Below are 17,494 nucleotides of genomic sequence, written 5' to 3'. Positions count from 1 at the left end.
AGTCATTGAGGTAGTCAAGAAACTCCTTGGTGGCAAGGCACCGGGGGTGGATGAGATCCGCCCTGAGTACCTCATGTCTCTGGATGTTGTGGGGCTGTCTTGGTTGACACGCCTCTGCAGCATCGCGTGGCGGTTGGGGACAGTGCCTCTGGGATGGCAGACCGGGGTGGTGGTCCCTCTTTTTAAGAAGGGGGACCGGAGGGTGTGTTCCAACTACAGGGGATCACACTTCTCAGCCTCCCCGGGAAAGTCTATGCCAGGGTTCTGGAGAGGAGACCCTAAGCAGGGTTGGTCCTGGTTGGTCCCTGATTGGTTGACCAGATCCTGCCGGAAGTCAGAGGACCGATAGGAGGCACTCTACACTCTGGTATAAAGAACCAATCCCAATGCCTCTAGGTAGTGAATGGGACCTGCCTGTGGTGCTGTTGGTCAGATGAGATATTAACGAATATCCTGATTTTCTATGGTCGCTAAAAATGCCATGGCACCTATAACAAAGAACAGTGGTGTCAACCCTGGTGGCTTGGCTACATTTAATATCTGGCACCACCTAATCATCCTCAACATCCAACGTCCATTTATTCCCACTAGTTCCCTCTGTTGCAAAAACCAACAAAAACATGTGTGATACTATAGATACTAAATGTAGGGAAGAGCACACGAAATTTACATAAATGAAAAACTAGGCTTTGATCCTATGTAGTCTTTGATCTTATGTTTGCCTTTTCACAGTCGTGTTATGATTCTGTGATCAGTTAATAAACAAATCATTTTGAGTGAAAGCTCCCTGGGCCTAAAAGGCATGTCTTGTCTGGAGATATAATTGAAGGGAAGCAGAATACTGATGAAATCTGCAATCAGTCTATTTATAAAATATTAGCTCCCTCTGGTGGACCAAAATTCCAAGGTGTAGTTATGTGACAGTATGGACAAGACAGACATTTTCACTGCCATTTCACACAAAGACATCTCGCAAACCATCCTGTGATGCTTCAGATACTCAACTAGTCTAAGGGACTGATCGTTACTTATGACTTGGGGTATCCAGAGGATAAAGCCCCTGAAAATATGAATATGGTTGACCCCCCCTCCCACCCAAGCAAAATATATTTTCACATCACCTTCTCTGGAAAAAAACATGACCCTCCCCATTCCAAATGCAGATTTATAAAGAAGATTGAATGCTTTCGGTCTCAAACACAATCTCTCTGCTCAACAGTATGCACATGAAGGTAGCCTACAAAATAGGCCCCTTATACACACAACTGACCCAAGAAAAGTGGACATATTAAAACTTATACAGCTTAGATTATCTATATATTTAAAATGCAGAATGTATTCTGTGGCCCCATCATGGGGATTAATTTTTTTATTTCACTATATACAAGGCCTTTGAATAAACTTGTGACAGGCTTCCCAATTCAATTCATTACTAGGCCACTTCTCAAATCTATGAGAGCAGACCCTAGATAATGAGCATCAGAAATGGCACCTCAAGATATAATTGCTCTGAGATATTCTAGCAAGCTTTTAACGTGTAAAATATAGCACAGAAGCATTTTTCAATTAGGGGTTTACACACTGTCTTTAACAATTTTTAGCACATATATTGTATGTATATGTTCCATGTAGATTTAATTTAATGATTGTAGAGAACTACCACATCCAGATGAATGCAGCTTCTTTTTCCACCAGCAGGTGGCATGTTATTTTTGTGTCCATAGAGAGTTTTGTCCTTGCTGTAGCTCATTACAGGAGGTTCATAACCTGTTGAATGTAAATGCAGAAATGCTAATTTCCGCCTAAATAGACATACCCAAAAGTAACTGCTATTCATGTGGACTTATGTTGTTAGGACATGCACAATCCTGGTATCTTTGGAAACAAGACACCTGGGAGATTATGAGGAAATAATCAGAATATATGAGGGAATGAGGGAGTTCTAAATACAGAAGATGAAACACAAAAGTTTCTAACCGTTTTTACTCATTTTTATGTTAATTAGGTTTTTTGAAAAACAAGCAATCATTCAATTATGGCTGTTCTAGCCTGAAAACACAACAAATGGCTTCCCAAACATGTCACCATCATCACCAAAAAATTTGAACTTGATACACATAAGAGTATGAGCTGGGCAGCTGTTTTAGTGTGTGGTGTCAATAGACGTTCCCAAGTGTCCCTAAACCTCTCCAAAGTGGCCTAATGTGATAATTGCTCTGTTTCAGCAGACTGGATGTGCCAAAAATGTAAATATCAAAAAAAAAAAAAATTAATAAAAATTTTATATAAATTTTTTTTACAACTATTATTTTATTATAATGTGCCATACATTCAAGTGTCCTTTCAACCTCTCCAAAGTGTCCCGAAAGGGTAATTGCACTGTTATTGCACATTGGATGTGCCTAAAAGTAAATATTCACTATAAAAACCACATTATAAGTAATATAAAAACAATCAATCCCATTATAAAAGCAATAAAGTGTGATGAATAAAAGGTCAAAAAACTAAATGTGTTATCAAACATTTATAAAGTAGTGCAAAATCCAATAACTGACAACTATTTATAAATGGCACTGTTTTTGCACATTGGATGTGCCTAAAAGTACATATTCACTATAAAAACAACACTACAGAAAGTATAAAAACTATCAATCTTATTATAAACAGCAATAGATAGAAATTCCCCAAAAGATTTCCCTAAAAAATTTCCCCCAAAAGAAATGTCTGGCCTGGAGTGGGGGTGGTAGACACAACTGTGGGGGGTGGAGACATTGAGGAGCAGGGGCGCTTGCTGGGGAGGGATGGCTGCCAGTCCTCATCTTCAGATCTTTCTCTCTGTGGTAAATAAAATAAAGGGATATGTTGTTGTGAGATGCACATCATTACAATTGATTCATAAAAAAATCTACATTATAATGAAAAGAACAAAACTAAACTGTTTGCACAGAAAACACAAACTACATCCATCAGTTCTAAGTGAGGAAGTTAGAAGTATGAAACAAAGTCTGATAAAGACGTTTTCAGTTACTACATGCATACATCTGTGGCCATGTAAACTAAATCCAAAGGATAAAAAAGAAAACTGGCCCAGTATACAAAATAAATGCATATAATACATGTATGACAATGAAGTTGAATCTAATCTAAGGTCAAAGTATTCTATTTATCAAACGCACCGAATTACAGTCGTCTAGGACAAAGAAATTCTATTTATGTGGCACGGGACCCAATGACTACAACTTGGCAATGGCCATTGTAAGTAAGGCTACGTATACTAAATCCAAAAGGTTCAAAAAACAGGACATTCATACTAAATAAATACATATAATATATAACATGAATAACAAGCATGACAGTGAAGTTGAATCTAATCTAATATAAAAGTCTTATTTATCAAACGCACCAAGTAGCATAGCTTCATTATAAACAAAGAAATGCTGTTCCATTGGAACGCAACACGACGTCTATAACGTTGCAATGAACATGTAACTTAGCCAATCATACAAAATAAATACATATAATACATTACATGAATAAAATGTATGACAAGAATTTACTTACCGATCTACTAGTGGATCCAATCCATCAACAGATAGCCCAGGTCCAAACCGCTAACGTCAGAGTCCATGAGACTACAGCATGCAAAGCCTCCAAGACGGACAATTTACTCGTTTTCTTTAGCCCCCTGCTCAATATTCTTCGTTTTTTGCTTCTCTTTACTCCTTGCGAAGCCATAATTATTGTATAATCGCTGAATCTAATTGTTTACAATAGCTGAGTAGCGTGCGCCATGCGCCTCGTTCCAGAGCAGAGTAACAATGGTACCTTTTGCGCGAAGGTTTCCTTGGAGTGGCTATCCCCCACCTAGGACATCTGCATATCACTGGAAAGCTTATTTCATTGGCTACAAGGCTAGCCAGGTTTCATATTAGCCAAATGCAAGTGAATACGATGTTTACCGTGCGTAAGCGAACAAGGCAATGTATTTTGTGCAAAAACATGTAGGCACTCTGTGGACATTTGACATTGCTATGTAGTCATACATGATCAGAAAACAATGCCGATAGTCTAGTTTTGTTCCTAAGAACCTAACGATTAATTTGATACCTAATATGAAGCTTTTGCTCAACCACAGACCAAATCGAAGCTTACCTTGTGAGAGGTATGGTATTTGTTGAAAACGGATTTTCCAATGAAGATGTTGACTCTCAGAGGTCTGGATCGATAATAGTAGCCCCCAGGCAGCCATATAAGATGTTATTCTGCTCGATGGAGTGTCTGGCTTCGATGTAAATCATTACTTTGACTAGTTTCATAAAAATTCGACGCTGAGACTAGGTAGCAGCCATCTTGTGTTGGTGTCGTGGGGGGGGGGGGGGTCATACATTGCTGCATGCCCATAAAAGGTAGTAAGACCTAGGACAGAGGTATTATACACGACCGGAAAGAGGAGATTCACAGCTTTCAGACAACATCTAGCTTTAGCGGATTGGTTAAACCTTTCTGATACTACTGCCCATCTTCTAGTTTAGTACCCCAGATCTGGGGTACTTACGTTTTCATAAGCATTGCTTTGTGTCAGTATTGTCATTTTGCTGAATGTGAATGAAAATAACTCCTCACATCTGGTCTACAAGAGCACCGAAACACAGGATGTGGCTTTGTCTTTTTTTTTCTCGTAAGTGTTTTGCATCGATACATCCATGTTGGTTTCTGTTTTATTGCAGATCCAGGACTATGTATATTCTTTACATTGATTTGATATGTTGCATGTTCAAATAATTAATATGAGAAAAGGATCTTCTTAAAGAGAAAGACCACTGTTTTAGTCAAACAGGGATCAACTAATCTGAGTAAGCTGTCATTAATATTTAATTATAAATCTCATGAATAACATACACCCCATTATTGCTTCATGATATGGTGTGAACTTGAGTTTTGAGGCTCACTGCAAAGCAGAATGGTATATTGAATAGACATCATTAGGGTTGATTTGAGGTAATACATACAATTGCAGTCTCTCTTTTCAGCTCAGAGTAATGGGTCTTTTGGGATTCACCGAGTTATTGAAGTTATGAAGGTTTTGGGAGCTAGGTGTCAAGGGAGTCATCAAAGAGTAGATAACTAACCCATGGTCCAACCAAATAGGTAAGAATCTGATAAATTATTCAGCATTTGCAAGCCAAAGAATAACCATGTTGTAAGAGACACAATAGGGGCTCCCTGAAACACTATTCTATTCCATGTTCATATTAATATAATAAGTAATAATTCAAGCCTCAGTCTCAAAGTTGATGTGTAATGCTTTTAATAATTATTAAGATAGGTAGGAGTCAGAAAAGGAAAACATCTTTCAGAACATTTGAGATTTTTGGTTGGTCACAGAGAAACGTAATGATCATGTCACCATTGTCTGCATTTCAAAGTACAATACTTCTGAAGCTGTTACTTGTAGCAGTAGCTGCCATATAAAACAAAATTATGGGAACTCTGACAACTTATCTGGACCATTGAGGCTTTCAAAGAGGTGTCTGACGGGGCAAAGCCCCCAAGGTCAAGAGTATAGTACTGTGCCCCATAATCAGGTTTCCCAAATTAAATGGAATTGTCTGGCCATATGTGATTCCTCAGAACCACAGTGTTTTCATTTGTATTTATTAATTTAATTGTGATGGCACGTACTGACATTGTGAATGAAATAAAATGTAGTACATACATTTTATTTCATACTAGTCCCCTGATATATAACATGGGTGCACTCCTTCCCCCATCCCTCAGTTCTACTTGGGACATTTTTGCCATTATTTAATGGAAGATAATAGTTGCTGGTTTATAGTGGTTCTATATGAAACTTTCTTTAAACGCCAATGTAACTTTTTCTCTTTTTCTTTCAGAAATGAGACTGACCTCCTTTTTGAATGAGTATTGCAAAATGCAACATTCATAATTGTCTTTTTTGCTCTCTTTTCACTTTTGGTCTATAAGGGTATTTAGAAACACTGTTGACTAAAGCTTACGTATTTTAAAAGACGTGGTCAAATAAACCTGTCATGGGTTAAATCCCTCTGCGTCGCTATGGAGACACTGACATGCGCTGTAGTACATAATTGACGGACCCAAAGAGTAGGCTAGAAGCCCTTGTGTCCAAAATTATTTTTTAGCATGGACATCGCCATTAACGTCTTCTACTATTTTTATTCAGTCAATTGGGTGGGACCTCCATCTTTATTTATAGTCTAATCCTTCCTGATGGAAAATTACTGAAATAGTGTGAGACACAATCCCCATAAAAACTAGCTGCATAACGTAAATCTTGTTCTTCTAAGAGATTTGTATATCTACTTAAAATAAGGCCTGTATTTTGTCTAGGCTTAACCCTACTCAACATTTTGAATCTGGCGTAAAACTCGTCAGGACAAGGCTATTAGTCAACATCTGACGGATGACTTGGAGTAACCTAACTGATGTCCAGGTTGGGGTCAAAATGACATGACTGAACAATGAATACACTGTCAGCCCTCAATATTGTTACCCGTGCTCTCACCCTATAGCATAAAGTGAAAAATTAATCGAGGCGTTCTCTATCCGACTCTATGATGCAGCCATCAAAAAGGGGAATGGGGCGTGCCTAAGAGATACACATTCTGCGGATTGGTTGAACACGTGTCACATGTTCTATTTTGGAACAGCAGTTTTTCTCCTCTCACTCTTGCTCATCCACTCGAGCTTTGCAACTGTATCGTATTAAACCGAATTCGTAATTGGTGTATATAGAATAATAGTAAAGGAGCACGAGAGTATTGCTAATCAAGGAGGTGCAACGTCTTCGGCAAAGGTATAGCAACAACATTTTATTTCGTTATGAAAGCCCGTTCTTGGCCTCGGTCCTGTAGTTGTACCTTCCGTGTCTGACTGACAGCTGGTCTGGCTAGCCGCTAGGTAGCTAGAAGAACTTAGTGCATTTGTGGTACCCACACTAATCTGTCGATTTTATTGCAAATAAATTGTATCTTGGACAGAGATGCAAGTATCAGCTAATTAGTCGGTGTCTACAGTGCGCATTTGGCATGGGCTCTAAATTGTCAAATACTCATCGCTTCCCTTCTGGACTCTAACTACTCAACTATAGGTTGGTGACTTTTGATGAAGTATTTCTTGGGTCACAACCCCAAGGGCATTTGGTGTTAATAAATAAATCCAAAGGAATATGGACTAGTCATACCGACAACTCTGTCCAATTTGTATTTCTGTGTAGCTGCATGTTACATGAATAAGACATGCATATAAGTAATCAATAATCACTGTTAGGTGTCAAACTGGAGAAAAGCACACTCCAGACTGAATCATATATTTGGGTTCCTCTTATCACAGTAAAGATCCTACACTTTCGTCAAGTCTTTTGAGGTTAATTGCGCTAGGACTCATTTTATTCTCAGTATGACTGGTAGGTATCATGGGATTTCTCTCCTGGGACCCCCAAGTCACAGCAGTGTATTGCTTTGGGAGAATCATTGGGAGCATGGTGTACTATTGGGTGTAGGGTTGGAACATTCTCTCTATCTCTGTGTGTGTGTGTGTGTGTGTGTGTGTGTGTGTGGCGCGCTCCACGCAGTGCAGGATTAAGAAATCATAGACCCAGGGGCTTTGGTTTTTAATAAGACGCCCCAAGGTTGCTCACCCGCACATTGCTCATTAAGGCCTATTTTAAGATTCACAGATAAGTTACTTTACAAAAATAGAATCAGTGTTACTCACTATGCAACCATAATTTGCACATTCTTAAATTACTTTGTAGTGGTGCTGATGGTGGCAGACTATAGACAATACACAATAACAACACAAAGGTCACATTAAGGTATATACAAATGAATGGTGAGCACAGAAGATAATGAGATGAGTGCCGAGTATATAACACATGGATTTAGATTCATCACATTCTTCAGTATATTATATTTTAATGCATGGTGAGGATTGCAAGGAGTCTGAGTGCAATATAGTGCAGCTCTTTAGTTGGCAGTTTGGTCATGGCTTGATCTAGACTAGTAGGCATAGTTTAATTTGTTGCTATGGGTTAGATGGCTGGTTGCTGATGGCCACACCACAGGAAAAACTGTTCAGGTGGGTGGGATTTTTTTTGTGGTCAGTCCTGCCCTCCATCCTACCAGAAGATTATTTTCACAAAAGGGGGTGACCAGGATGAGAAGGGTCAGCAATGATCTTTCTTGTAAATTGTCTTGCCTTGGAGTCATGACCTTGACGGGGGGAGATGGCAGCTAATGACCCTTTCGGGAGACTGTACAATGCATTTCAGTTTACCCCTGCTAGGAGCAGGTATAGACCCAGACCAAACAGTGATTGAGGAGGTGTGGATGGACTCTGTGATTGAAGTGTAAAGCTGGATCGGGTTTGACTGGGAGGTTTGTTTTGTCACATCTAGTAGTACCTCTGATCACCCCTTTGAAATGGCCAAGCTCCATCAAAACACACTTTTCAAAGTGATCTCACCTCTTCTAAATGTGACTTCACCCTGTCTCAAACCAATCACAAGGTTCAGCTGTTTGCAATAGGTTGTTGGGGGAGGGGGGGTACAGTGATCTAATGTCACTCTTAATTTGTCTTCTAAACCAAGGAGTGCAATTTTAAATGAATTGGCCAAACTAACAGCTGAACCCTGAATCTCAGCGGCAGGGTTTGAGACATTTCCTTAAGTCCACCTCCACGATATTGTCTTTAAGTTGGAGTTTTATTTTTATTTTACTTCGCCAGGCCACGGAATATGGACTAATAGCTGTCTGTTACAACCAATCCATGTGGTGTCATATTTGAGTGTTTTGACAGCTGTATTTCAGGGCTCAACCTTCTGGTGAATGTGTCCATTTAAAGAAAAAAACAAATTTTGGGGGTCAAGATCTGATGCAAACATTTATGTAACAATATTCTTTCATATGGCCTGAGGTAGGCTGCCCTATAGAGGGTTTGTTCAGACTTTGACAAGTCAAATACAATATATTTTTGATACACTGGAACTAATTTCTTTACTAATAATAGTTCCAAAATAATATTAGTATAATGCTTTATGATGCATAACCATTTTAACCATGTGTTTAATATTGTTATTGTATTAAGAAAGGCAGCTGTAAATGGGTTCTTCGTAATGTATTACTTTGTATGGGGAAAAAAGTAGATGCCAATTCTCTGTTGTCTTCCACAGTATAGGCGCTAAGGTTTACAGCAATTAAAGTAACACTTCAATTGAAATGTTGTTAAACAATCATGTCTAAAACTCTCATATTTAAAAAAAAAAATGTAATTACAAATTATTACGCTGTGTCGGAGCCTTAGAACTTCTAAATTTCATTCTTTACTCCATTACCTCTAGTAGCCTGATCTTGCACGAATCATAGTGAATTTGATGTTGTGTGGCAGTCCTCAAGGTATGGGATATGGGTGGTAAATAGCTGCTAGCTAGCTACTCTAGTAGTAAGAATATAGAATTTCCTAATGGGTTACATTGAAAACCAGGTCTAGTTGCAGTTTGAACACAATTACATTTGTAAAATGCTTTTCTCAACAGACTTGTCCCCAAACAATATTCTCTTTTTCGTCAACTAAGATTTGACTGATTTGTTGATGACTCAACTAGTCAAATTTGAAAGTGTCCATAGACACTGTATATGTTTGAATAAAACCAAGTTGTTTGACGCTTTAAACCACTGTTTGGTTAAATTATGAGAAACAAAGATGTCGGGAGGAGTATTGAGAAACAAATTGTACTTGACCTGACTCATTGCAGCCGCTGGCTTTCCCACTTTCAGCCACTATAACGTTATGTCCAGGTTTCTCCTGATATTGCAGAATGTCAGCAGGCTACAAAAGTGTCTTGTTGTAACTATATGACAAAAGTTTAAATGACACATTTTGTTTAACCTGCAAGTATAGTGCGTACATGAAGTGGTGCATGCTGGAGATTGAACTATTTCAGAGCCGCAGACAATATCAAACCGCGACGTATTCAAAGTGCTGCCCTCCTATTTTTGGGGAAGGTTAGATTAAACAGTATAAAACAATCAGAATGGGATTAGACCTGTTGAAATTAGTCACTATCTGTGTGTTTGTAGACTTGCCTGGGAAGCCCCAAGGCATTGGAAATTGGCCCACTCTGCCTGAGGAGGTGGGAGGCGTTGTCAGTAGGGATGTCTGGGTATCATTAGTTTCTAGAAAGCCTCTCAGGGGGCTCCGATGCCTGTAAAGCTATCTGTGGGGATCAGGTGAGGGTGCATGCCCTCATGCATTGACTAGCATGACTTCCTGGGTGGAAAGAATTGGGCACAGATGCCTACTTGTCACAATCTTATACTCAGTCAATTGGGAGTTGAATGACATGAGTAGCCGGTTTTCCTTTTTTCAAAGTGGAAAAAGGTTATCAATCAGCATATCATTTGAAAGCCTACTCTTTTTGATGGCTACTGTAGTTCTGTCAACTATATATTGATATATATTGTGAATGGCCAATATACCGTGGTTTAGAGCTGTTTTTAGACAAATTGATTTTCAATGGGTACAGTAATTCGCTGTGGTACAATTGCAATATACCACAAACCTCCAAGATGCCTCATTACTATTTTTAACTGGTTACCATTTGAATTACAATATGAATTGTACCAATATGAATAGAACAGTCTTCAGCTGCGTTATAATGGCCGTTTAACACACCCCCTCATCCCTTATTGTTTAATAATTGACCAGTGTAGACCAGGGGTGTCCAAACTATTCGACGGAGGGCCGAGTGTCTGCAGGTTTTCACTCTCAGATTGTACTTGATTGACTAATTAGGTTACTAATTGGTTAGTTTCTACCCTCACCTGGTTGTTTAGGTGTGAACTGGGAACCAATTTATAGGAAAAACCAAAAACCTGCTGACACTCATCCCTCCATGGAACAGTTTGGACAGCCCTGATGTAGACCGCACGTCAGCTAGCCATTTCATAGGCTTTTCCAGTTGTCCAAAGACTTGGGGTTGGATCTGACTTTTTATAGCAAGTTTATTTCAAATGGTTGATTTTATTTAAATACTAAACGGAAGAATAAAAATTAACATTTTTAAGATTTTATCCAATATATTGGTTTTAACACTGACTGTTGATCAATGAATATTTGTTTTTCAGCCCTGCTTTATTTGTTACAGTTTTTTCACTGCATTGTTATGATCTATTAACAAGGGCTTATTTACATTTTTCTGAGACTTATCAAAAGACTAGACGCTAGATTAACTTGTTGTGTAAACTTGCTGATATCAATACCTCGAGACGGCATCTTCCAAGATGGTGTGTGCCACATTTTCGATTGAGTGTGAAAACAATAATTTAACTTAATCAAATTTCTGTCCAGTGCGCTCGCATTTCGCTAGATTTTACCTCGATTGACGCCCACAATCCTGCGTGGAACGTCTTGAACATGTGGGAGTTAGTTCAAACGCTATGGAAATGATTATGTAAACTAAATCTAGCCTTTTATTCTCTGTGTAAATGAGCCCTAAGGTGGTGTCAGTGTGCTTCAGAACAAAATCAGATTTATCCCAGGCAGAAGACTTGCCTGCCCTTGCTCTATGCTAGCTATGTCTTCATTTAGAATGCAACCTAGATTGTTGATGCCACCGACCCACACAGTAAAACCTAAATGAGAAAATCACAGGACCTCCTCTGTCTGAACACTGCTCTCCTTGTTCATTCTAAAAATACCTACATCAAACAGAACTCCTAAAGCCACAGATTGACAACATGCTTCAACCCAGACACTATTCTATGACACAATCTCAAAGGCATTGTTCCCCAGCTACGTGGAGCTAAACAACAAAGGGAAATGTAGGTCAGGCATACGCGCTGGTACTGAGCACAAAGGAATGAAAGCCCAGGCCTCATTCGAAGACATTTGGAATGCCTCTGCCTGGGAGTACCTGACTGAAAAAATGACTAGGCTGGCAAGAACATCTGGGGATGTTGGCTGACTACTCCTTACCAGTTAACCACTGTCTATGCAGTAGGGTGAATGTTGAGTGAGACCAATATTCAGTAGTTCTCTCAACCAATCCCTTGGTCTATGTTTTTAAATGAGTATTTTACATTTCATAGACAAACCCTATATTTGAACATCAACTAGATCCACCAGCTTTAAAATCACACTGAAGTTAACCCCTGGTGTCATGGCTACATTTCTAACCTGGTCACATTTCCATCATGGCTACCAAATCATCCCCCTCAATCCTAACTGGAATATCAGTACTCACCTGTTAATCTGGCTGCAGAAGGTGGTTGTAGTAGATGATGTTTGACTGTGTAGTGTACGATGGATGATTTTAGTACTAATCGCGATGGAAAATACTCATGATTATGAAACCGTGGAGAAATTCCATAATTGGGATAATCCTCACGAGTGACTTGAAAATGTTCTGCCAGTCGCTCGCTGAAGTTTCCCTGACTGCTTGTTTTATATAATTTATCTCTTTATAATTGTGTTTGTAGTGATTTCTGGACTGCTACAGGAACACATGACACCACTGCCCTTTTGGTTCTTTTATTTGTGCAATTTGTAATCTGCAATCATATGAATAGGAACAAGCAGAAGTTCTTCAATGTACCAATATTAAATTTTTCTCTTTCTCTCAATCCAGACTTGACTGAGCATTTAAGAAAGTTACAAAGGGTTTTCAGAAATATGTCACAATAAAATGTCAGCACCTACAATCATATGAATAGGAACAAGCAGAATTTCTTCAATGCACCAATATTAAGTTTTTCTATAAAAGATGCATACAGAAATGTCAACTACTTGTTGTTCAAATAAAATGTATTGCAGGACAAGAAGTGTACAAATAATAGCCCTACATGACAGGCGGATAAGGATATAAACTACACTACCCATAATACCGTACTGTATGCCAAAGTTATTAGCTCGAATGCGGTCACTTTAATCTTATATACGCATTCATGAAATGTAGCCTATATAACTGTGACTAAACACATGGGCCATCCTACTTCACATTATGTTGATAACATTGCTAAAACACTTGCATAAATTCGAAATTGCAGCATGGGTGTGATGTTTCTCTCCAATAATATACCCAAAAAGGTGCTATTTAGAGCTAGCAAATATCGCGGGTTGGCGTCATGCCATGTGGCGGGCTGAGAATGCTAACACAACTACATCAACGCATTTTCTAACAAAGAATCTATTGACAGAAAACCATTGAAATTCACATTTCAGTATAGTTGTACACATTACTTATAATGCTAATTGGCAGAAATTATTCTAACTAAACTATATATGTTAATTATTCAAAACCTAAAATTATACAAAAGATAAACCAAACCATTACACATCTCTTACTAATTATAATTTTGTTTATATTGTATGCTAATTGTTAACGCTTTGCTACTGAAAATGACAAAAGAAGACAAATAGAATATCATTTTAGCGGGCCAAAATAAATGTGTCCATCTGCATGTTCTGCAGAATACATGAAGCGCCCAACATTACGGGGAGCTGTTATAATGAATCATAAAGTTATTATAAATAATCAACACATCAAATTGGCCTATCCTTAGCTAATAAGGCACATGAAATGCGCACGAAAGTGCATGCACTCACAGGTCAGTACTGGTAAGAAATGAAATCTATTTTCATCCCTTGTACTCCGATAAGTGACTTGAAATCTCTTGCCAGTCATCGAAGTGTTCCTGACTACTTGATTTATTTAACTGGTGGAGAGCACATCTAACTTTAATTTTTTTTATATACATTTTTTATATTAGATTCAACTTCATTGTCATTGTACAAGTACAGTACAACGAAATGCAGTTAGCATCTAACCATCTAATACATTATATATAATGTATATTACAGATGTGATGTACAGATGTGCAATGTATGCATGTGCAATGAAGGTAAATGCAGTACAAATGGTAATTCTAAATGCCACTAAACATCCTCTGCAATGTATTGTCAATGAAGCTGACAAACCTATACATTTAGAGATTTACAGGTTATAGTATTTGATATTTTATTGTAATGGATTTTTAAATGCACAAGAACAATATTTATGTAATGGAAGAATATCTGATCAGCTGTTTTGCGCTAGATACCAGAGTTGTTATTGGGATACATGAAATTCTCATATCGTCACTTTGAGGATGGGGTCAAGTGTCCCCTTTTACTGTCTAGTTTGCTTTGGGTGTCTGGAAAAGCACAATGTAAGAACAATGAACATAGTATTATTATGTTTGGCTATGTTTCTGATCAATTTATTCAGAATTTTCATGATGGCCTGCTTTACTGGGAATGACACAACAATGCCTAGAGACACCTCTACATCAATGTTATTACACACCTGACCAATTGTGTAATTACTTTCAATTGATCAAATTGGGGTGTGGGGACTAGAAGGCTGCATTGGGATTGGGTCCCGCGGGGTCCCGCAAATCTCGCGTGAGCGGGTGGTTTGAACTTTGCTGCGGGCGGGAATGGGCTGGCAAAAAAACCCCACTGCGGGATCGGAAGTTGTGATCGGTTGCATAGTGACATGATGGAGATGTCAATAAATGATGTGGAAAAGAACCTCAAACAAGGTATTTACAGCACAAAACCTAAGCAAGGCAAGTCTGACATTTGGAGAAGTTTCTCAATTGTTTGTGATAAAGATGGAAAGGAACTGAACTTTGTTCATTGTGAATTTTTTTGCAAAGCAGTTATTTGCCATGTGATGGTATATAGCCTAATATGTTATATAATAAAAAGCGTCCTGTGTTCAGGCTAACTGCTTTCAGACATGCTTTCTGCACATTTACACCAGGACCATTGCTATTATTGAATCTCATTAATAATGGCAATACAAATACGGACGGGAGAAGACACAAACTCAATGCATCTCTATTATTGTACGGGAATAAATTCTCAGAGTTTTGCGGGTGCGGGCAGGATTGGACACATATATATTGCGGGAGCGAGCGGGAGTGTAACACATACGTTGAGGATGCGGGTGGTAATGGTCAGAAATTCGGCGGGAGCGGGCAGGAGTGGGATGAAGAAAACAGTCCCGCGCAGGGCTCTAGTGGGGACTATGTATAAAAAGGGCTGTAGCCTAATTCCCACACATAATCTATGATGAAAATACAGTTCCGGAAAAATATTTGACCAGTGCACTGTTTTCTTTCCTTTCCAAAAAAGGAAGGTTTTGAGTGAGGAACAGAAGGGTTAAAATTAAGAGACCACTGCAAATTGAACACTTCTGTTCCTCACTCAAAACTTTCCTTTTCAAAGGAAAGAAAAACGTGCAGTGGTCTCTTAATTTTTTTCCGAAGCTGTATAATGACAGTTTGTTTGTACATTTCTTTTGACTCCTGTTATTTTATTTAACCACTTCTAAACAATTCTAAACAGCTGAAGATGTGTAATAAAATTATATGAGAAGGTATATGTATTAATTTATACTATTTTGTGTTTCTGAGGTGGAGTATTTACTTCAGGTTATCAAGTCACACACTGGTGTTATTTCTCCGGGCTTAATTCAGACAGAATTGGCAATATTTCATATTGTCACCCATATTGTATTGAATCGTTTAAGGAATAGGCCTGTTTCCTGTATTTTTTTTTTTTTATTATATAGGCTAGCCGTGCCCTAATGCAAAGCACCTTTTAAGTAGAGAGATGTCCCTACTTTGAGTCACTGATAGATCTCTTTGGGCATCTCATCTGTATGGCAAGTGATTTGGATTATAGTCTGCCTCAGGCAAGATGTCAGAAATGGCAAGGAGTCTGTCGTTATGGTCAGCATAGCAGTTGGAGTAATACTTCTGGAAGTTTGGCTGTGCCACGGTTCATTTCTGAGGAGGAAGAAGGATTGAAGTGGGTAAGATGCAAGGCATTGCTGGTCGACATGTGGGTTGGAGGGGTCACCATGGTTCCACCTTGGGTGTGGTTTTAGTGTGGTTGTTATGTACAGGGGCTCCTTAGATGTTGCAGGAGGGTTGGCATTAATTGCCATACCCCCTTCTGCTCCTGCGGAGTCTGAGGGCCTGGCACCATAGGAGTGTTTATTTTCGGCAGCTCTCTGAAAAAGCAAATCTCTCTGTTGCTGTTTGTACAGAAAAACCTCAATGGACATGAGCTCTGTCTGACCTGGGGACCATCAGCCCCCCTTGGTTTTGATGGGGCTGTTTTAGCTTAGCTTTTATGTCCTCAAAACCCCTACCCGTCTGACATATCCTAGCCAAATAGACTATGTCTTAATCTTGTTTTTTAGCCTCTTCTGTGGATGTAATCCCAACATACCCTTGTATATTTTATTTTTTTTTACAGCCGTCAAGAATACGTCTTGGCTTCTTTTTTTTCACTAATGTTAACTGGAACCAATTATAAGATATCAACAATTGCATCAGTTAAAGTATGAAACTGTGATACACTGTAATCCATCATACCCAAAGCAATTGTCTGTAATTTGCCAAAGCTTTCAAAAGGATAAAAAAACCACACTAAATAGTTTTTTTCTTTTTTTCTTCTAGAGGTCCCATGTACAGTGAATATAAAAAGTCTAAACACCCCTGTTAAAATGCCAGGTTCTTGTGATGTAAAAGAATGAGACAAAGATAAATCATGTCTGAACCTTTCCCACCTTTAATGTGACCTATAACATGAACAATTCAATTGATAAACAACATGAAATCTTTGAGGGGGAAACATTTAAAACTCACAATAACCTGGTTGCATAAGTGTGCACACCCTTAAACTAATACTTTGTTGAAGCACCTTTTGATTTTATTACAGCACTCAGTCTTTTTGGGTAGGAATCTATTAGCATGGCACATCTTGACGTGGCAATACAGTGGGGAGAACAAGTATTTGATACACTGACGATTTTGCAGGTTTTCCTACTTACAAAGCATGTAGAGGTCTGTCATTTTTATCATGGGTACACTTGAACTGTGAGAGACAGAATCTAAAACAGAAATCCAGAAAATGACATTGTTTGATTTTTAAATAATACAATGTCATTAATGCAATTAACTAATCAACCAATCACATGGCAGTTGCTTCAATGCATTTAGGGGTGTGGTCCTGGTCAAGACAATCTCCTGAACTCTAAACTGAATGTCAGAATGGGAAAGAAAGGTGATTTAAGCAATTTTGAGTGTGGCATGGTTGTTGGTGCCAGACGGGTCGGTCTGAGTATTTTACAATCTGCTCAATTACTGGGATTTTCCACGCACAACCATTTCTAGGGTTTACAAAGAATGGTGTGAAAAGGAAAAAACATCCAGTATGCGGCAGTCCTGTGGGCGAAAATGCCTTGTTGATGCTAGAGGTCAGAGGAGAATGGGCCAACTGATTCAATCTGATAGAAGAGCAACTTTGACTGAAATAACCACTCGTTACAACCGAGGTATGCAGCAAAGCATTTGTGAAGCCACAACACGCACAACCTTGAGGCGGATGGGCTACAACA

The 17,494-nt window shown here is 38.7% G+C and overlaps 1 protein-coding gene and 1 long non-coding RNA gene across 2 annotated transcripts in view; one reads left to right on the top strand and one right to left on the bottom strand.

Moving 5' to 3' along the window:
* Positions 1–1,758: 1,758 nt before the first annotated feature.
* Positions 1,759–4,552, bottom strand: LOC117592896. The gene is made up of 2 exons (XR_004574627.1): positions 3,562–4,552; positions 1,759–2,835 (listed from the first exon to the last, which is right to left on the bottom strand). It is a non-coding gene; the product is annotated as an uncharacterized LOC117592896 (long non-coding RNA).
* A 2,140-nt stretch (positions 4,553–6,692) lies between these two features.
* The window catches only part of phc2b (polyhomeotic homolog 2b (Drosophila)), a 58,906-nt gene continuing 48,104 nt past the window's right edge, over positions 6,693–17,494 (top strand). Inside the window, exon 1 of the mRNA XM_010901078.3 lies at positions 6,693–6,835. The gene's annotated coding sequence lies outside the window, so the exon portion shown is untranslated. The remainder of the gene's footprint in view (positions 6,836–17,494) is intronic.

This window comes from Esox lucius, chromosome 17, assembly GCF_011004845.1.
Source record: "Esox lucius isolate fEsoLuc1 chromosome 17, fEsoLuc1.pri, whole genome shotgun sequence".
Lineage (NCBI taxonomy): Eukaryota > Metazoa > Chordata > Actinopteri > Esociformes > Esocidae > Esox > Esox lucius.
Note: the sequence above shows the minus strand (reverse complement) of the source record. Positions and strands in the feature narration are given on the sequence as shown.